Source organism: Arvicola amphibius, chromosome 17 (genome assembly GCF_903992535.2).
Source record: "Arvicola amphibius chromosome 17, mArvAmp1.2, whole genome shotgun sequence".
NCBI lineage: Eukaryota > Metazoa > Chordata > Mammalia > Rodentia > Cricetidae > Arvicola > Arvicola amphibius.
Genome location: NC_052063.2, coordinates 32694792 through 32717380, shown reverse-complemented (window position 1 = coordinate 32717380; position 22589 = coordinate 32694792). Strand labels below are relative to the sequence as shown.

Here is a 22589-nt window from a genome sequence, read left to right as displayed (position 1 = left end):
TCTCCCTCCAAACCCTAATCTTTTTAAAAAATCATTTTTATTGTGTACTTGAGTGTTTTGCCTACGTGTATGTTCCTTTACCTCATGCACACGTGGTGCTTGGTGAGGTCAGGTGAGGGTGTTTGATCTCCTAGAATTGGATTTATAAGCAGTTGTGAGCTGTCATGTGGGTGCTGAAACTGGAACCCGGGTCCTCTGGAAGAGCAACCAATCAATGTTCTTAACCACTGAGCTTTTTCATAAATAAATCTTGGTTTTTCAGGACAGGGTTTCTCTGTGTAACAACCAGGCTGTCCTCAAACTCACAGAGATCCGCCTGCCTCTGCCTCCTGAGTGCTGGGATTAAAGGCGTGCGCCACCACCACCTGGTTCATAAATCTTAATTTTAAAAAATACTTACTTTGTGTACTTGTGTGTGTGTGTGCATGTGTACACATGTACCATGATACATGTGAGGTTAGGACAAGTTGCAGAAGTCCGCTTTCTCCTCTCTTGTACCATGTGGGTCCTCGCTGCCTTTCCTGATGAGCCGTCTTGCCAGCCCTCTCACTCATTTGCTCACTGTTTCTCTGTGTGTGTGTGTATATTATCTGTACCAGTGTGCAGACCCATGTACATGCCTTGGAGGGAAAGGCAGATTGGCATGCCCTCCGCTATTGCTGTCCACCAAAGTTTTGAGACAGGATCTCCATTCCATTTTGCTTCTCTGTTGCTGTGATGAATCACTCTGACTTGGAAGCAGCCTGGGGAGGAAAGGGTTATTTCATTTTCCAGCTTACCATCCATCAAGAAAAGCCAAGGGGTGGGGGGACACAAGGCAGGAGCTTGAAACAGACTTATGGGGAAATACTGATTACTGGCTACTCACAAGCTTGCTTTTGGGCTCATGGTTAGCTAGATTTTGTATATAGCCCAGGACCACCTGCATAGGGATGGTGCTCCCCTCCCAGGCCTGGGCCCTCCCACATCAGTCTACAGTCAAGACGAAAGTCAACTTTTCACTGGCCAATCTGATCTGGGAAACCCCCGGTGAAGCTCCCTCAACTCTGGGCTGTTGTCAAGCAAAAACTGAAGCCTACTAGGACAGTCTCTCGCTGATCCTGGAATGCTGACCCTGGCTAGACTGGTTGGCCAGTGAGCCCCTGGAACTCTCCTGTCTCCTTCCTGTCTCTTTCCCAGTGCTGGTATGATAGGCACTAACTCTTCACAGGGGCGCTCGGGATCCAAACTCAGGTCCTCATGCGTTACTGAGCCATCCCTATCCCCGAATTCCTAGACACTTTCAAGACTGAATTAGCATTAGCCATTACAACTAATATTTAGAAATCAAATAGATCATGCCATTTGTATTTTCACATTACTTAGAAATTTACTTATGTGTATGTGCGTCAACATTCATGTGTACATGCTGTGTGTGTGTATCTACATCCTTATGTGTGTGCTCTGTGTATGTCTACATCTATGTTTGTGTGCCTTGAAGCACACATGGAAGTCAGGACTACTTTTGAGGAGTTGATTCCCCACTCTCCCCTTGTGTGTGTCTCTTAATTCTGCTTAGCTGTATTTTAGGCCAGCTGACCCACAAGCTTCTTGGTTCTCCTGTCTCTGCCTCCCATTTACCCTAGAGTGCCAGGATTACAGATGGAAGCCACCACATGTGTCTTTTTGTCATTTCTGGTGATTGAATTTGGGTTATCAGACTGGCATGGCAAACACTTTTTCATCTGCTGAGTCATCTCGCCAGCCTTTTCTCCCTTCTGGGGTGGTATGAGGATCAAACCTGACGCCTTATGTACGTTGTGAGCTGTATCACTGAGCTACACCCCAGCCCCTCACGTGGAAGGTCTGAAGAAACCAGAACAGATTTCTAAGCCATATGAAATAGTGAGTTTCTAAAAGGAATGTAAGTATGGAGTGAGCATTTCATGTGAGACGCTCTGACACAGCTGGCCCTCTTCAGGACCATGGCCGGGTTCTGAGGCGCACACTTCTGCTTCCAGCTCTACAGAGGCAGACCAAGTAGCCTTTCTTTTTCTTGTTTTTTTGTTTTGTTGGTTTGTTTTGTTTTTCAAAAAAGGTTGTCTCTGTGTCGCCCTGGCTGTCTTGGAACTTACTATGTAGACCTGGCTGGCCTCGATCTCTCAAGCATTGGGAGTAAAGGTCTGCGCTAAGTTGATCTCAAAGGCCAGATTGTGAACATGCACTCTGAAAAGATTAATAACTTTTTTTTTCTTGATCATCATTCATCTCTTTGTTGGTTTGGGTTTGTTGTTCTGGTTTTTGTAGAGAACCTTACCACATGAGCCTCATATTCACTATGTAGCCTATCCCAACCTCATATTCCCAGATCCTCTTACCTAAGCCTTCTAAGGCTGAGATCAGGTATGAACCACCATGCCTGTTTTGGTTTTGCTTTCTTTTTGTTATTGTTTAATGTTTTGTTTTCATACAAAATCTCCATATGTAGCCCAGGCTGATCTCAGAGACTCATGGCATCCTCCTGCTTTAGCCTCCAGAATGTTGGGATTATAGGCATACTACCATGTCCAGCTGTTTTTTTGCTTCCTACCATTGTTCTAATTTACTTTCAAATCTTGGTGTTGTGGGGTCTTTGGGTGTGATGGAGCCTATCAAATGGCTCAGGTGGGCTTAATTCTAGAGAATTAGGGTCATGAAAACTCAATAGCCACCCTAGTTATTCTGAGTGGCTCCAAGTTCTTGTTTTATGATAGTGAAGAATGACAAGCCAGAACAATAGAAGAGCCAGCAAAACTTTACTGAGGTGGAGAAGCAGTTCCTTGAGTCTTCAGTGAGTTGCTAGTCTGACCTCCTGCCTGGGCCCTTTTTATCCCTAGTACTTAAGCCTTATTGGCTTAAGCCTGTAGGTAAACTAGCAATTGTGGAACAGCCTTGTGTTTGAAGTGAGTGGGTGTGGAGGAGTGTGGTTGAGTAGGAGAATGCATGCTCAGGAAGAGGCAGCCAAGAAAACCCTGCTCAGTTTGTAGTAGGAGGAAGAACCAGGAAGTGAGGAGAGCTGCCGGGCAGCTGTTGTCAGAGTTCACACTGCTGGTCTTGCAGTGACATGTCAGAGCCTTTGGAAATCTGCAGCTGTGCCCAGTGTGCTGGCACACACTTAAACCCCAGCACTTAGGCTGAAGCAAGCAGATCTAAGTAAATTTGAGTCCAGTCTGGTCTACAATAGTGAGCCCCACGCCTGACAGCGGTGGTGAATGCCTTTAACGCAGGCAGATCGCTTAGTTCAAGGCCAGCCAGGACAGAGTTCCAGAACAGCTCCAAAGCTACAGAGAAACCCCGTTTCCAATAAATAAATAAATAAATAAATAAATAAATAAATAAGTGGTTTATTATTTATTAATTAATTAATGGTGAGCCCCCAGGCCAGCCAGTTCTATATAGTGAGACCCTGTCTAAAAAAAAATAGACAAAAACAAAACAAAACAAAATTCACAGCTTCTGATGTAAATTTATAGAGAATGAACTTTATTATACAGACTTTGCTCTCAAGGCCCAGTCTAATATTTACACGCAGGAGGGCTTCTGAGCTAAATTTAGGAAGAGCCAGCAGTTGGGGCCAGCATCTCTGACTGTGGTGTTTGCTCTGAGGTCAGCCGAGAGCCTCCACCTACACAGAACCACCAGCTTGGAGTGGCTTTTCTTTTCCAGTGACTTCTTATTATCTGCCTTGCTCCCAGCTCTATCACTGGGACATTTGCCTTGGGCACCCACCTCTGGGTCTCTGATGAGGTGCTGTGCTCATTGGACTGTCTTTCTTCATGTATCTGTAAGAATGTATAGTTTGTGTGAACGATCATGACGAGGATTCCTTAAAATTACTACCACATTTTAAAATGAACTGATTTGGGAAAGGTTAGTTGTGCCTGATAGCTGGAAGTCTTGTATACACTAAGTGTATGCTGTACCATTGAGGTACCTTGACCTCCAAAGAAAATCTAGGATTTTAAATAGACCAAACATTGAATCAAACCTGCTGAATTCCATAGCTACTGAGAAACCCTGTCTCGAGAACAAAATAAAATAAAAATACTAAACTATCCATCCTGTTCCTTTTACCTTCTAGGGTTTTTTTTATTTTATTTTTAGTTTTTTTTGTTTTATTTTTTGAGACAGGGTAGCTTTGGAGCCTGTCCTGGAACTAGCTTTTGTAGACCAGGCTGGCTTCAAAGTCTCAGAGATCCACCAGCCTCTGCCTCCGGAGTGCTGGGATTAAAGGTGTGCACCACCACAACCTGGCCGCTTCTAGTTTTATTTTATAACATATTTTGGGTTGTGAGCCTAGCCTTTAATGTCTAAGTCATCTCACCAGCCCTGTGTTGTAACTTTGCTATTCTTTTGTATGTTTTAAATTGCTTACTAAACTACTATAGTGCAGAACAAGTTCCCGGACAGCCAAGGCTATATACAGAGAAACCCTGTCTTGACCCCACCCCCCCAAAAAAAGAGTGGACAAGTGAGATGACTCAGTGGTAAATGCAGCTGTCACCAAGCCTGGCAGCCTGAGTGTGGAAGAAGAGAACCGACTCCTACTGGTGGTCCTCTGCCTTCCACACGTGCCACGCATGTGTCCAGTTGCATACACATACAAAATAAATAAGTAAAATATGAATGATTGATTTGGCAAAAGTGAGAACAGTACTGCCCATGAGTAGTATTCTGAAAGTTGAAGATCCCACCATCAGGCCTGAGAAGGGGACATGGCCTGGGGCAGTTGAAAACACTAACTGTGCAAGCTTTTTTTTCCTTAAATGGGTGAAGTAAGAAAAAACATTTTATCTCTCTATCTCTATCTCTTTTTTGTTTGTTTGTTTGTTTTTGTTTCGAGGCAATGTTTCTCTGTAGCTTTTGGAGCCTGTTCTGGAATTAGCTCTTATAGATCAGGCTGGCCTCAAACTCACAGAGATCCGCCTGCCTCTGTCTCCCAAATGCTGGGATTAAAGCTGTGCACCACCACCGCCTGGCAAAACATTTTATCTCTAAAATTCCAGAATACATATATCCTGAGGAAGTCAATGAAATTTTTTTAAAATACATAGGTTCAAATATGTTCATTAGAGTATTTTAATGTAAAATTGGTAGTTGTCTTTGAATTCACAATAATGAGGAAATGGCTAGATACATTATGATCCATGTATGTAATAGAATATATGTATGTATATGTATTTTTTTGTTTGCTTGTTTTTATGAGACGGTTTCTTTGTGTAGTCCTGACTGTCCTGGGACTCTCTTTGTAGACCAGGCTGGCCTCAAACTCACAGAGATCCACCTGCCTCTGCCTCCTGAGTACTGGGGTTAAAGGTGTGCACCACCACTGCCTGGCTTCTAGAATATTCCTTTAGTTAAGGATAATTAAAAACCTGTTGTGGTATTTACACTTGTAATCTTAGTACTGAAGAGGTTGAGACAGGAAGATTGCTAGTTCAAGAGCAGTCTTGTCTGCATAGTTAGACCATAACCAACCTTGAATATATAAGATCTTGTCTTTTAAAAATTAAAAGAACTGGTTGGGCGGTGGTGGTGCACGCCTTTAATCCCAGCACTGGGAGGCAGAAGCAGGTGAATCCCTGTGAGTTTGAGGCCAGCCTGATCTATAGGAGCTAGTTCCAGGACAGGCTCCAAAAGCTACAGAGAAACCCTGTCTCGAAAGACAAACAAACAAACAAAAAACCCAAAAATTAAAAGAACTTCAGACTGCGAGGATCTGCAAAGAAAGTTTTCATGTAAAATTGAGATAAAGACAATACTCTATGTAAACTGTGAACGTAATGTTGAGAGCACTGGAAATAATCAATACATAATAGCTACATCTGTTTTTCTAAACAGGCTTTCATGTACTGAAGGCTGGTCTTCAACTTGCTTTGAAATTCTGATCCTACCGCCACAGCTCCCAATTGTTAAGATTACAGGTGTCCTACCTTGTCCAGACTATAGAATACTGAGGTAGATAGAGGACAAGGCTTCCTGTGTGTTAGGCCAGCAGTGTATCAACTCAGTGACAGCTCTAACCCACCATTTCACCATTTTTATTTTTATAGGAAAATAGCTTCCTGTGACCAGAGTTGGGCTTATATTACGAGATAACATCATTCAGAAAATCTTTCCTTCCTTCCTTCCTTCCTTCCTTCCTTCCTTCCTTCCTTCCTTCCTTCCTTCCTTCCTTTCTGTTTTTTTGAGACAGGGTTTCTCTGTAGCTTTGGAGTCTGTCCTGGAACTTGCTCTTGTAGACCAGGCTGGCCTCAAACTCACAGAGATCTGCCTGCCTCTGCCTCCTGAGTGCTGGGATTAAAGGCGTGTGCCTGGCCAGAAAATATCTTTTCATTCAGCTCTTGTCCTTTCAAACCCAATAAATACACTGAACTTGTATACTTAATAGCTTAAATTCTTTACATATTTTTTTTACATCAGTTGTATTCATCTCGCGCCGCGCTTGTGTGTGTGTGTGTGTGCGCGTGCTTGCCCGCCCACTTGCTGTGGTGGTCAGAGGACAACTTGTTGACGTCAGTTCTCTCATTCCTCCATGTGGGTCAAGGGATCAAACTCAGGTTGTCAGACTTGGTGGTAGCTCCCACTGCCCCCTGAGCCATCTATCTAGCCTTCAAGATCTTTTGAAAATAAAACAATAAAGAGGGATCCAGAGAGAGAGAGCAGGTAAAAGAAGCTAAAAGTGCTTACTGCCAAAGCCTGTCTCTAAGGCTAATTCCAGTCAGCTAGTTGTTGACTCCACTCCTGATTCAAAGTTAACTTTGTTAACAGTCTCAGAGTGTCACAGTAGGATCAGATAGCCTGCAACAACAGTATCTTAGTGTAACAACATTGGTTACTTAATATTATTGGAGTATATGCTAAGACACTGTAAGACAGGGACTGGAAAGAGCTTGCTGCTCTCACACAGCACCATGTCTGGAAGCCACTGCAACTCTAACTCCAGGGTATCAGATGCTCTCTCCTGGCCCCTGAGCACATACACACCCCACTACATACATAATTAAAGCTAAAATAAATCTTTTGTTGTTTGTTTTTCCTGGACAGGGTTTCTCTTTGTAGCCCTGACTGTCCTGGAACTCATTCTGTAGACCAGACTGGCCTCAGACTTAGAGAACTACCTGCCTCTGGCTCTCCACTACCTGGCTAAAATAGATCTTTTTAAAACATTGTTAAGGGGCTGGAGAAATGGCTCAGTGGTTAAGAGCATTGCCTGTTCTTCCAAAGGTCCTGAGTTCAATTCCCAGCAACCATATGGTGGCTCAAAACCATCTGTAATGAGGTCTGGTGCCCTCTTCTGGCCTGCAGACATACACACAGACAGAATATTGTATACATAATGAATAAATAAACATTAAAAAAGTCTTATAAAAAAAAACATTGTTAAAATAGGGCTGGAGAGAGTATTGCTGGTAAAGTGGTTATCATGTGGGCACGTGAACCCAAGGTAGGGCTCAGGCACTCAGATAAAAGCTAGCAAAATGGTACACATAACATGGGCTCCTGTCATCCCAGTGCCAGAGAGGCAGGTGCAGGAGGGTGTCTAAGGCTCATTGATTGAACTGAGTTGAATTGGTGAGCTCCCAGTTCAGATAGTCTCTGAGACAAAAACACAAAAAAGATGAAGAGCAATAGGAATACATCTTATATTAGCTTCTGGCCTCAACATGCACATATATACATGTCCACCTTGTCCACCTGTACAAATGAGTATATACATAAAATTGTTAAAATAGAAAAATTAATGATTTATATATTTTACTACAGTTAAAGAACACATAAAGAGCAATGTGAGCACAATTAAAATTCATAATTTCCAACTATTTCCATTTATTTATTTATGTTATTGTTTTTTTAGACAGGGTCTCACTTTGTAGCCTTAGCTGTCCTGGAACTCACTCTGTAAGCCAGGCTGTCCTTGAACTTACAGATCCTCCTGCCTCTGCCTTCCTAAGTGCTGGAATTAAAGATGTGCACCGCCATCGCCTGACTCACGCAAGGCAAAGGGTAGAGGCCACAGTTGCTATTGCACTCTGAGATATTTTGTCAGTTTTGGTGAACTGCAGTGGAAGAACAGGAGGCCTTAGATAACATGCAGGCCGTTTGTGGAGGACAGCTGTGTGCTAGTGAGGTAGTTTTTTTTGTTTTTGTTTTTGTTTTTTTGGTTGGTTCGGTTTTCTTTCCTTTTCTTCTTCAGGAATGTTTGCAGGCAAAAGAGGAGGAATGAGGTCATATGGAATGTGAAGAGCAAATATATTATTTTGGCCTTGGGAGCAGCAGGTTTTCGTTTTTGTTGGGTAGCAGAGATCTGCAGAGAAGATGGCAGATGTGACAGAATGCTAGGGACTATTGGAACTGTGTCTGAACATGTGAACTACAAAGTCTTAAGATACGTCAGTTTCCATGCCTGTTACCCCATTTCAAAAGAAAGGAAAAAAAAGAAAGAAACTTTAAAAAAGATTAAGTTAAAGCCTTTAGCTTTGGTATTGTGAGTGACTGAAGCTGAGCTCTCATCTCAGGATGAAAACCAACTGTTCACTTAGATTACCCTCTCGTCCATGTTCTGACCCTGCAGAATCTTATAAGTTTTCTTCTGAAACTGAACAGGGGAAAAAAAATCTTAAGGGGAATCCAGTGTTTGTTCCATAGATTCATCGGCATTGCTATTCACTACTCCTGCCCCAAACTGAAATTTTAGGGTGCTCGAACAGCAGTATTTCTTACATGTTGGCAGAGACCATTCTCTCAGCATTTGTAGCAGAAACCGTCTGTGGAAACAGTTTTTATTTATTTAAGATGAGAGGGTGAGCTCATTTTCTAGTTCTTAGTGATAGAGACTGTTGCCATGGAGTCCTGAATCAGATTGGCCGACCTAGGGGCCAATGAACAGGTAGATGTAGATGATTTACCCTCCCAAATTCCTTTATTTGGTGATTTATTACATTAATACTGACTGATTGTAGAGCTGTGAAGTGAGACATTTCAAGAATGATAAAACTGTTAAATCTGAATACTAGAACTTTATTTTCAGTGTGATTTGATTGGGAGATGAAGCCTCTACCTCATATTTGAAATATTTAAATATTATCTTATTATTCTATATTATATTTATCATATTTATAGTGCACTCCCTCCGTAATCAGCTGGGCTACCACTGAGAAGCTCCGGTTATCTTGATGTCTGACTGGAGTTAGCGTTCATGGTCTCCATCCTCACTTCCCTCCCGTGGTCATTAGTTTCCTGTTGTTGTGAGGAAACACTACAACCAAGGCAACTTATAAAAGAAGGCTCATGGTTCCAGAGGGTTAGAGCCCATGGCCGTGGTGGCGGAGAGCATGTCGGCAGGCAGGCAGGCAGGCAGGCATGTAGCAGTCATGGGCGGAAAGAGCTAGCTGGGAGTGGTGTGAGCCTCAACACCCAACTCCTAGTGACACACCTCCAAGCTAGGCCTCACCTCTTAATCCTTTCCATTCTCATTCAAACCACCACAGTCCTAGCTACTTCCACCCACCCTCCCCAGAGGGTTTCTCTGTGTAGGGTGCCCTAGAACTGGTTCTGTAGAGCAGTCTGTCCTAGAACTCACAGAGATCCGCCTGCCTCTCTCTCCCAGTGCTGGGATTAAAGGCGTGTGCCACCACTGCCTCGCTAGTTATTATAATTTTTTAATTTAATTTTATTTATAATGTGAGAGGGTTGGTGTGTGCCATGGCAGACATGTGGAGGTCAGATGACAACTTTTGGGAGTCAGTTTTCTCCTTCTACCATGTGGATCTTAGGGATTGAACCTCACCTTTATTTTAAGACAGGGTCTCATATATCTCAGATTGGCCTCAAATACCTACATAATTTAGGATAGCTTTGAATGTTTCATCCTTCTGTACAAGCTCCCAAGATGGATTAAAGCCTGGAAAGATGGTTCAGTGGTTAAGAGCACTTGTTGCTCCTTCAGAGGACCCAGGTTTGATACCCAGCACCCACATGGCATCTTAGAACCTCCATAACTACAGTTCCAAGGGATCCACAGCCTCTTCTGGTCTCTCTAAGCACCAGGCACAAACATGGTACATAGACATATATACAAGTAAATACCCATATTTATAAAATAAACACATGAAACAAAAGTCATTTAGTTCTCACAGATTTTAGAAGCAAATTTTGAATGGGATTGTCATTCATCCATTCCTTGAGAGAGAGTTGTAAAAAAAAATCTCTCTCTTAGTTTGGGAAAGCAGCAGGTCATTTTGAGAAAACATTGTGATATTAGAATAAGTGCAAAAGTTAGTTTGCAGCCTATTTATTTATTTATTTATTTATTTATTTATTTATTTGTTATGTATACAGTATTCTGACTGCATGTGTGCCTGAAGGCCAGAAGAGGGCACCAGACCTCATTACAGATGGTTGTGAGCCACCATGTGGTTGCTGGGAATTGAACTCAGGACCTTTGGAAGAGCAGGCAATGCTCTTAACCACTGAGCCATCTCTCCAGCCCCCACAGCCAATTTTTTTTTGTTAATTCTATGAGCTAGTGTTTCTCTCAGTAGCCCAGGCTAGCTTAGAGCTCACATGTACAACCATCCTGAGTTAAATTCTACCTTTTCTATTTACAGTCTTAAAATATGTATGTAATTCAATTACTTTAATTCATTTATTCACTCATTTAAAAATATACCCTGATTATAAATTGTGAATAACACACAGTAATCAATGCTCATTGCTTCCCAGCGGAAATGTTGAGGCAAGACCTTAAGTTTGAGGTCTGCTTGATCTAAACTTAGTGGGAACCTATTCCCAAATAATGTTTAAAAGGGTTGGAGTTGTAGTTTATATCAGATCATTTTTTCAACATGCTTGAGTCTGCCATTAGCCTAGGACAGACTGAGCCACACAGCAAGTTCCTGCCCCCCCCCAAAAAAAAAGGAAAGAAAAGAAGAAGGTCTAAGGATGTAGCTCGGTCAGTGGGTGCTTGCCTAGCATGCACAAAGCCCTGGGTTCTACCCTTAGTACCACCACCTAAAACCAAATTTTCACACACCTGAAAACCAGCTCTTAGGTGGGGTCAAGAGGATCAAAAGCTCAAGGTCTTCTTCACGAGTTTGAGACTATGCTGAGCTAAATGAGACCTTGTCTCAAAAAGATAAAAAAGGATAAAAATTCATATAGAATCTCAAGGAAACACAAATACCTTTACAAACAACAACAACAGCAAGCAGTTTGGAGAGGGGAAGCTGGGTGTGGTGGTCTTTGTAATCCCAGCACTTCAGAAATAAATGACACAGGAGGACTCAAGCCTTCCCTGGAGTGCAGTAATCCCGCTGTGGAATCCACACAGCACGTACAGACCAGAAGAAAGAAACCCCTGGGGCTTGAGAACAGGTTCAGTTCCTCCAGAGGACTCTGGCTCGCTTCCTGTCACCCACATAGTAGCTTACAGCTGTCCATAACTCCATCAGGAGATCTGATAACACAGCCACCAGACGTGCATGTGGTGCTTATATGTACATGGAGGCAGAACACCCATGGACATAAAAATCCGTTGCTTAAAAAAAGAAAGGAACCCTTGGATATACAGTAAATATACCATCTTTTTTTGAGAAGGATACCAAGATCATTTAGTAGGAAAAGGACAGTATTTACTACAACACATGATACTGAATAACTTTATATTCTTATCTGTAAAATGAAGCTATCTCCTTTCCTAATGCCAAACACAAAAATAACTTCAAAATGGGCCAAAACGTTTTATATATAAAACCTGAAAACATAGACCAAATGCTTTATGACCATGTATTTGACAGTGATTTCTTAGATATGAGACCAGAGGGGCTGGCAACACAGGGACGAAGTATAAGTAACTTGAACTTGATGAAAATGTTTAATAGATTTGTACATCAGAAGATAAAAATGGCCAAGTAAAAAGCACACTATGAAATATTTGTAATTAGGGGTGGGGGGGCTGGAGAGACGGCTCAGATGTTAAGAGCACTGACTGCTCTTCCAGAGGACCTGAGTTCAATTCCCAGCAACCACATGGTGGCTCACAACCATCTGTAATGATATCTGGTGCCCTCTTCTGGAATGAAGACATACAGGCAGAACAGTGTATACCTAATAAATAAATAAATCTTAAAAATAATGTCTTGAATAAGGCTTATCCAAAACTCACACTGAAATTTAAAAAAAAGAAAAATCACTTACTTTCAAGTAGTTCTCACTTTCAGAAGAAGCATTTACCTAATGCTTCATATATGTGTATGCATGTTTTGTGTATGTGTGGGCATATGCATATATGAGTGCATGTATACATATGTGTATTTGCATGTGGAAGCCTGAGGTCAATGTCCAGAATCGTCCTGATGACTCTCCCACCTTATTCCTTCAGGCAAGGTCTTGGTCTTGGTCTTGCTAGGCATCTTTCTCGGTATGTCTTGACACTGGCTCCTGTGGCTGGACTACCTTAGGCTGACCACTAAGGCCCCCCATCATTCATGTGTGTTCTCACTACTCAAGTTTGCAGGCAAGCACTTTTACCACTGAGCTATGTCCCCAGCCTTTGTTTTTGTTTTAGGCAGGCTCTCACTATGTTGCCTGGGCTGGCGTTGGATTGGGCTCAGGTGATTCTCTTGACGGCCTATTCTGTAGCTGGACTATAAGCATGTGCCACTATGTATATCAGAAATTAAAGTAATTGTTTAATTTTTTTTAATCTGCAGTAGGGCCTTGTTTGTCCTAGGCTGCTTTGATTAGTTTTGTATCCTGTGCAACTGTGTCTCCTAGTGCTCTGGTCACACCTGTGCATCACCATGGCCAGCTTTAAAGGTGTCTTATAAGGACAAGTATTGGGCCTGGAACAGTGACCGCTCTTCAGAGAACTAGAGTTTACAACCATGTAGCTCCATTCCAAGGGGATCTGAAACCTTGGCCTTCAAGGGTGCTATTTGCACAGAGTACAAAGGCATACATACAGACAAAACACTAAATCTACGTAAAATTAATTAATTAAAAATTCTTTAGAAATGAGCCGGGCAGTGGTGGCACAAACCTTTAATCCCAGCACTCGGGAGGCAGAGGCTGGTGAATCTCTGAGTTCAAGAGCAGCCTGGTCTATAGAACTAGTTCCAGTACAGGCTCCAAAACTACAGAGAAACCCTGTCTCAAAAAACCAAAAAAACAAAAAAAAAACTTTGAAAATAAAAATATAAAATAAGCCAGGTGCATTGGTATATGCCTGCAATACAGGCATACTTTAAAAAAAAAAGAAAGCATGAAAGTGGATAAAAGAAATTCTTTGTCTTGAAATCTTGTATGATCTAACTAAGTTTAAACAGATAAGAGCCTGATGTCTGTAGGATAATGATTCAGTACCAATGGGGAAGGACCAGTATGGGGTGCTATTTCTGAGTGGGACTCTGTTACTGGGCATGATGGTACACGACTGTAATCCCAGCACTCAGGAGGCTGAGGCAGGGACATCCTGAGTCTGAAGCCAGCCTGGGCTACAGAGCAATACCATGACTTTGAATTTTGTGTTTTGTTTTGATTTTAATTATTGTTTGAGACATGGTCTCATATAGCTTAGGCTGGTCTTGAACTTACTGATAGCTGAGGATAAACTTGAGCTTCAGATCCTGCTACCTTTACCCTCCAAGCTTTGGGATTATAGATGTGCACCATCATCCCAGCTCATTGGATAACAACTAATTACCACAGTTAGTATTGTTGCTGGGCTACTGCTATTAAACTGGTGACAGTTGGTTTCTGCAGCCCTGAAATGGCTTGGTAGCTATCATGAAATTATAATTATGTGTTTCATGAGTCTTCACAGTCTATAAAATAGACCATACAGGAGAAGGGAGAGTTCAGCCTACAATCTCTCTTTTATTTCATGCATGCCTTGTACCCACATAAGCCAGTAGACTGCTCAGATACCATAGAACTAGAGTTGTAGACAGTTTATGAGCCACTATGTGGGTGCTGGGAATTGAACCTGCGTCCTCTGGAAGAACAGCTAGTGCTCTTACCACTAAGCCATCTCTCCAGCCCCTAAAGAAACCTTACTTTGTTGTTTGAGTGTCGGTGCTCATAGATGCCAGAGGACAACTTGTGAGCTCTCTCTTCGCCGCTGAAGTCTCAGGTACTGAATTCAGATCAACTTCCTAGACAGCAGGCACCTTTTTTCAGCCAACCATCTTCCCAGAGCAGCATTTTACTCTATGAGGCTTGCGGTTATCTTGCTTTTGGTTTTGTTTTATAAAGTAGAAATAACACTACACCTTAGGAGTATCAAGTAAGATACACAGTGTCTTAGTTAGGGTTTCTGTTGCTGTTGTGAAACACCATGACCAAAATCACCTTGGGGAGGAAACGGTTTATTTCATTTTGCTGCTTACCATCATCCAGGGAAGCTGGGACAGAAACTCAAGCAGGGCAGTGTACCTTGAATAATACAAACCCAGAAACAAAAATTGAGGTTCAACCTGAAAACTTGAAAAGCAAAGCAGCCAAACCACTAGAGAAGTCTTAGCTCTACCAAGGCTGAGCGACATCAGACTAAGCAGACTAAGCAGCCTGAGCCTCTCTCTCGCCTCCCATTTTATATTCCCTCTAGTGCTGGGATTAAAGGTGCATGACTCCCTGGTACTGGGATTAAAGGTGTGAGCTACCACCACCTGGATCTGTTTCTGCATTGAGTTTGTGTAGCCCAGGGTGGCCTTGAACTCACAGAGATCCATCTGCCTCTGTCTCCCAAATCTTGGGATTAAAAGTACGTGTCACCACTGCCTGACCTCTAGTGGCTTAGCTTTGCCCTTCTGATCTTTAGGCAAGCTTTATTTATTAAAACATAAATAAAATATCAGTATAGGACAAGATCTGGAGTCAAGAACTGAAGCAGGTACCATGGAGGAGTGCTGCTGTCTGGCTTGCTGCCTGAGTCTTGCTTGGCCTGCTTTTTTTTTTTTTTTTTTTTTAAATACACTTGAGTACCAGCTCATCCCACCCCACCCCTACAAAAGAAAAGAGAGAGAGAGAGAAAGAAAATAAGAGGCTTGCAGTACATGAACCTCTGATGTTTTATTATTCAGTATCTTTCATTTATTCTCTGACAGTTTCATACATATATTTAGTGTATCTTAATCATTTCCATCTCAATCCAGGACACTCCCGAGCATGCCCTCTTCCCACCGTCTTGCTAGCTCCACCTCCTCTCCCCACACTGGACCCAGTTAGTGTTTCCTGCTAGAATGCTAATTGATCTTGTTGGCTTTGTCTTGTGTCTTATGCAAGTAGCCAAGTTGCCCTGTCCTTCCAGAAGTCAGCTGTCACAGCATGCAGACTCGTGTTCTCTCCATGCTCTCTGCCATGCTGATACAGGTGTCCATTGCGGGCTGAGCACTCACTTGGGAGTCAGAGCCCAGAACGAGAGCTACAGATGATTGTAAACTGCCATGTGCGTGCTAGGGATGAAACCAGGTCCTCTGGAAGAGCAGACAGTGCTCTCAGCTGCTGAGCCATCTCTCCAGCTCCCTTTTGTTACATTTTACAACTAGATTTCAAAATAGTGGATTTCCATAAGTTTGTGTGTGTATGTGTATCTATATGCCATATTTACATATTTAGCTTTAGTTAACCACCTCTTCTATACTTTGTTTTCCCATATCCCTATCCCAATCCCTGTCTATATCCCAGTATCCTTTGTTCCTATTATTTAATTCTCGAAATTTTTTTAAAGTTTTTCTCTCTCTCTTTCTTGGGTATTTATTTGTTAGTGGAAATGGGTTAATGGATGTCAGAGGAGAGTTTGTAGGAATTGGTTCTCTGTCCAATCATGCCGGTTCTGGGGATCTAACTCAGGTCGTCAGGCTTGGTGGCGAGAACCTTTCTTTACCCATTGGTCCATCTTGCTGATCTCTAAGATGTTTTGTTGTTGTTTATTGTTATGTGTATGTGTAGTTAAATAATATAAAATACACAGATCTTAAATATTCAGTTAATGAGTTTAGACAGTTGTATACTGCACCTATAAAACCACTCTGTAGAGGCTGGAAAAATGTCTTAGCAGTTAAGAGCACTTGCTGCTCTTACAGAAGACAAGGTTCAATTCCTAGGACCCCGCATGGCTACACACAAGCATCTGTAACTCCTTTTCCAGCAAATCCAGTGACCTCGCCTGGCCATCACAGGCACCAGAGACATTTGGCATGCCTATGCATACATTCAGGCAAACACTTTAAATTAAATCTTAAAAAATGAGGGGCTAGAGAGATGGCTTAGTGGTTAAGAGCACTAGTGCTCTTCTTGAGGGTGTGGGTTCAATTCCCAGCACCCGCATGGCAGTTCACAACTGTCTGTAACTCCAGTTCTTGGGGATCTGATACTCAAAATACCAATGTACATAAAATAGAAATAAATAAATAAACAAGAAGAAAAACATTACTGCAAACAATTTCATTATTTCTTTTAGTTTTGGTTGCTTGATTTTTTTTTGTTTGTTTGTTTTGTTTTATTTTTGGAGACAGGATCTCAACCCTGTAGCCCAGACTGGCCTGATGGTAATCGTCTTGCCTTAGCCTTCAGAGGGCTTACATTATAGGCATGAACTACCACATCCAGCAAGATCGAGTATTTGTATTAACTTATGAGTGGGCTCTCCCTTTCTCTTATCAGTTCTTCCACAGCCACTTTCTGACTTAATCACCAGTGATGCTTCACTTACTCCTTTCCTTTTTCGTTTTTTTAGATTTATTTATTTAATAAATTTAGATTTACTTTATTTTTGTGAATGTTCTGCCTGCATGTATATATGTGTACCATGTCAAAGAGGGCATCAGATGCCCTGGAAATGGAGTTACTCACAGTTGTAAGCCCCCATATGGGTGCTCAGAACTGAGCTGAACCTGAGTTTTCTGTAAAAATAACAAGTGATCTTAACTGCTGAGCTGTTTCTCCAGTTCCCTGTGAGACAGGATATCACAGTACAGTTCATGTATATGTTCCTTCTTCCTCGACATACTGTGCTGAGATTATAGTTATATATTTAGTTTGGTTTTAGTCTTTTTAATAGTTCATTTATTTTTATCTTATGTGCATTGTTGTTTTACCTGCATATATGTATAAAAGTGTCTGGTCCCCTAGAACTGGAGTTATAGACAGTTAGGAGCTGCTATATGAGTCCTCTGGAAGAGCAGCCAGTACCCTTAACTGCTGAGCCATCTCTGCAGCCCGTTGGCTTTATTCTTAAACTGCATGTAATTATGTAGAGAGACAGGCACCTACTGAGCCATCTCACTGGTCCAGTAATTTTTTTTAACGTATTACTTTTGAGCAGTTTGCTCTTCATACATGAATGAGTAAATGCCTGGGAAACTTTACCAGAAATTTACCACAGGGTAAGTCAGTGTTCTTAGTACCAATATTGTCTTGTTTGTATTCTCTCTAGCTGACATCCATTGTAAAGGAGAAAGTGAGAGCTGAGGTGATGTCTCCTATAATGCTGCACTTAGGACACTAGGGCAGGAATGTTGTAGACTCATGGCTAATCTGAGACACTTAGCAGGCTCCTGTCTCCAAACAGAGAGACTGGGTAGAGGGATGGTGAATATGAGTCTGCCTCTCTCTCTGAGTATTCCCTATCTAATGTATTTGCTTTGCAGTTGTTTATAGAGCTGATAGAAGAATATATTATCTCACTGTGTTCTGGAAGGTACTGATGTGGCAGTCAAAAATTGATGGGGACTGTGTAGTATTCTCTATGAAAGAAGTAGTTGAATCTTGATGCCCAGTCGCCCTCCCTGCTCTATCATGTTTCTTCATGCTCCCAGCAGCCGCTTGTGTGCAGCTTTGAGCCCTGAGTATCTTAGAAGATCCTCTGCATTAGAAACTCTGCTTTTCTAAAAACCAGTAAGTACAAGTAGTTTACAGGGTGCTCATATGGGCTTTCCTGGGAGCTTCAGATATGCTTTGTTCTAGTCACTGTTGCATATGAAATAATCTTTTTTTGTTTCTTCTGCCAAAAGTAAAATTTCCCAACTCCTTAATTTCTTCTTTATGCCAAAGAAACCATCAGAAGGGAAATTACTTCCATGCCTTCTACTGGCTAAAGTCATTCTCACTTTAAACCTTTTTTTTTAATTTGGTGCGTTTGTGTATACAAGCAACCAAGCACAAGTGCTGTGCCCATGTAGTGCAAAGGCCAGGGCACATCAAGTACCTGGGAGCTTGTCTGATTCTACCATCAACACTAGAATGGGCATGTGCAGCCCTGGTTAGCCTAACACTCATGTATACACCAGGCTGGCTTCAGATTTACACAGATCCACCTGTCTGCCTCCAGAGTGCTGGGATTAAACATAGACTGCCACACAACTCCTGGCTCATGCCTGGTGTTTTGATTTGTTTGTTTTAATTTGGGTTCTGAGTATTTGAACTCAAGATCTCATGCTTATACAGTAAGTATTCTTACTCGATAAGTCATGCCATAAGTCCCTGCTGTTCTTCCTTTTCAGTATTTTTTAAAAATTAATGAATTGACTTGCCCTTAAGTTGTAATTTCATTTTTGTGTCCATTCCGCCCCATCCCGCCATCTGCCATGAAGTTTTATTGCTAGGAATTACCTTAATTAAAGGTTATTTTAAGGCAGATGTAGTGGTGCACACCTTTAATTCTAGCACTCGAGAGGCAGAGGAAGGCAGATCTCTGAGTTTGAGGCCAGCCTGGTCTACAGAGTGAGTTCCAGGACAGCCAGAGCTACATAGTAAGACCCTGTCTTGAAAAAGATAGCAACAAAAAAGGTTATTTTGAAGAGCAAAAGAATGCCTTACCCTAAGAAGAAGTTTTATTTTAAGTACTAAGATAGAAATATTTTGAAACACTAAGCCAGACACATACTTTTAATCACAGCACTTAGGAGGCTGACATAGGAGAACTATTATTGCAAGTTCAGAACCAGCCCGGAAGAGAGGAAGCCGGAATGTGAGCCAGGTACAGTGTCACCACCAGGAATGGTAGCACTTAGGACGTGGAGGCAGGTCATCCCTGGCTGCAAGGTGATTTCCAGGCCCACCTAAGCTAAGATTTTTAACAGACAGACAAACAAAAGCCACGTACAGGGGGCAGAAGAAGGGAGGAGAAATGGTTCTGTATTTTGTGTGTCTTTGAGATTAGTAACTCTCAAACCTCTCATAACTAGCATGTCCTGTAACCTGTTGTTTCCTGCATATGTGTATCTGTCAGTACAGAGTTTTGTTGCTGTTTTTGAAACAATGAGAATGCTTGGGAGATGTTAAGGAGACTTGAAACAGTTTTAATTGGAGGCCAAACTTAAACGAGGAATGCTTAAATAAGGATATAACATAAAATTGTCTTTTGTAAGGGGTTGACAAACATATTATGCTTGTTAAATATATGTATATCCTGCTTCCGGAGCCACTGTGCCTGTGATTGGCCAGTGCCAACAGGATATTCTCCATCAGACATTTTTAGTATAACTAAATGTCTGGTTTTTATACTTGCTCTTTATGGTGTGTGTTATCAGAGAAGATAGTCACGGAGCAGCATGAGAAATGCAGAAGTGCTGCGTGCAGCGTTAGTTACAGCGCACTGTTTGCTACTTACGTTGGGTGTTTCTCTACATTCTTGAAACAATTTTTAGAGATTTGGTTGTTGTTATTTTATACTAAAAAAATGCATGCATGCCTGCTTTTACAAAAGTTACTGTACAAACTGAAAAAATACACTTTTTGTTTTCTTTCTTTCTTCCTTTCTTTTTTTTTTTGTTTTTTTTTGTTTTTGTTTTTTGAGACAGGGTTTTTCTATAGCTTTGGAGCTTTCCTGGAACTCACTCCGGAACAACACCACCCAGCCTTTTTATTTCTTTTTTTTTTTTTTTTTTTGGTTTTCTCGAGACAGGGTTTCCCTGTGGTTTCTAGAGCCTGTCCTGGAACTAGCTCTTGTAGACCAGGCTGGCCTCGAACTCAGAGATCTGCCTGCCTCTGCCTCCCGAGTGCTGGGATTAAAGGCGTGCGCCACCACCGCCCGCTTGTTTTATTTCTTGAGACAGGTCTCACAGGTAGCCCTGGCTGTCCTGGAACTCGTCTGTAGTCCAGGCTGGTCTCGAACTCAGAGATCTACCTGCCTCTGCCTCCTGAGTGCTAGGATTAAAGGCGTGCGCCACCGCCGCCTGGCATCTGTGCTTGTTTTTTTATAACTGGCGTAGAAAGCTAAGTGGGCCGATGGGACTAAGTAACAGGAAGATTAATTTTGTTGGGGTTTTTTAGGAAAGTATTCCCAGAAGGAATAGTTATATTTAAAGGTAAATGCTCTGACTTGTGGGAGATGAAGTGAGCCTACCCACAGCCTGTGTGCTGAGCTTCACTAGTACCTTAAAGAACGTTGAGGCTTAATTTACCTGACAGGACAGAGTAATACAGAAACTCAGCAGGGCCAGCAAGGTGGTTCAGGAGGCTCAGCGGAAAAGGTACTCGCTGCCAGGCATGATAACCTGCTTTCTATCCCTGAATTCCATATGGTGAACAGAGAGTACCAACTCCTCCTACAAGTCACATTCTAACCCTCACCCACATGCTGTGGCATAGACACACACGCACAATTTAAAAAAATTTTAAAGATAGTCATGTGTAAAGCTGGGTGGTGGTGGTGCTCTCCTTTAATCCCAGCACTCAGGAGGCAGAGGTAGGTGGATCTCTGTGAGTTCGAGGCCAGCCTAGTCTACAGGAGCTAGTTCCAGGACAGGCTCCAGAGCTACAGAGAAACCCAGTCTCAAAAAAACAAAAACAAAAAAAACCAAAAAAGCTAGGCGTGTGTAAACATGACATGATAGAAACCTAACACCGCATGGCCAGTGGTTTAGGTGTACGCCTACCTAGTTCTTATATCTTATGTTGACCCATTTCTATTAATCTGTATATCTTCATGAGGCTACGTCTTACTGGGAAGGTTCTAGCATCTTTCTCCTTTGGCAGCAACATGGCATCTCCTTGACTCCACCTTCCTTCTCCCTGCATTCAGTTTAGTTTTCCTGCCTAGCTCTGTTCTGCCCTGCCATAGGCCAAAGTAGCTTCTTTATTAACCAATGGTAATAAAACATATTCACAGCATACAGAGGGGAATCCCACATCAATAGAAGCCTGTAACACGCATCAGTTAATCAGTATTTCTCCCATCTAGATGGCATTGGGCTCACTCAAGGAGGTGGGATGTCCATATACAATACCTTCCTCCCCACTGCCCAGTTTAAACTTAAAAGGCTCAAGGGGCCCTCCTTCAGCTCCAGCCTCCGGAATGCCCAGCTGTCAACTTTTTTGTTGTTGTTGTTATTGTTGTTTTGTTTTGTTTTGTTTTTGGAGACAGGGTCTATCTGTGTATTCCAAGCTGTCCTGGAACTAACTATGTAGACCAGGCCAGCCTCTGCCTCCCAAGTGCTGGGATTATAGATGTGTACCACTATGCTCAAAATAAAAGAGTTTTTATCTCCCTAGGCAAACTAGGTCTCTAACAGCTGCTCAGGAGCTGCTACCAGGCAGACAATAGTAATCTTGCAGGCAGTTTAGCTTGTATCGGATGAGGCTACCTGTGCTGCTCAGGAGACTTTGAGGTCTGACCCTTTAAATTGATTTGAAGGCTAAGAAAATGTGTGGTTGACAACTTCCTGGAAGCATTGCTAATCATTTACTTATTTAGCTCAGATTGTAAAGCCATACTGGGAATAAATGTGATTGAATTAAGGAAAAAAGAAACTATTCAGGATCAAAATATACTCAGTGATCCCTGTAAGAAGTAGCATTTATGAACATTCTTGATTCTGAGTTTGACCTCAGCAGCAGAGATGTGGACCTATCTATAGAGCATCTTCTTTGATCACTTTGGGATTCTACAGGAACCAGATATTTCCCAGGCAGTGATAGTACGTGATGAGAAGCCACCCTAGTCATATATAATCTATGTCCTTGGGAGGCGGTGGATTGACTGAACCGAACAGTGAATAGCAAAGCTAAGATTTTCTCCTGCTCCAGGAAGATACTCAATCTTTTTGGAGGACAGATGGTTAGAAAGTTCTTCTCTTGTAGTGCACTTTCAGCTGTGTGAAAGGAAGATTGTAAGATGCTGTACTGCTGGGTAATTGAGCTGCTTTTTAATAGTCTGTATCTTGAAGCTGGTAACAATTTTGTGGTTTGTCGTAGCTGTGGGAGATAGTTCTCCCTTTTGTTAAAGAAGGGTGTTTCTAGTGATGAATAGAGCTTTATGATACATTATTCTAGAAAGAATCTAGTAATTTAAATAATACAGCTGGAAATATGAGCAGATTCTGTAGCTAACAGCATATAAAGTGCCAAGAGAACTCAGAATTCATCTTGAATTGCTTTAGGACCGAACTCGGGTAAATATCAAAATAATTATGCTGAGTAAAATTGCCTAGACAGTGTGATTTTATTTCTGTGAAATTCTAGAAAATGCATGTGGCTACTGATGTTATTCAGTGATAGAATTTGTGCTTAGCACTAGTAAGGTCTGGGTTTGGTCTACAGCACCCAGTATCTAGAAAACACATTTAATT

At 42.0% G+C, this 22589-nt stretch overlaps 1 protein-coding gene across 19 annotated transcripts in view; it reads left to right on the top strand.

Moving 5' to 3' along the window:
* Positions 1–22589, top strand: part of R3hdm2 (R3H domain containing 2) — a 116521-nt gene that overhangs the window by 38966 nt on the left and 54966 nt on the right. The window lies entirely within an intron of this gene.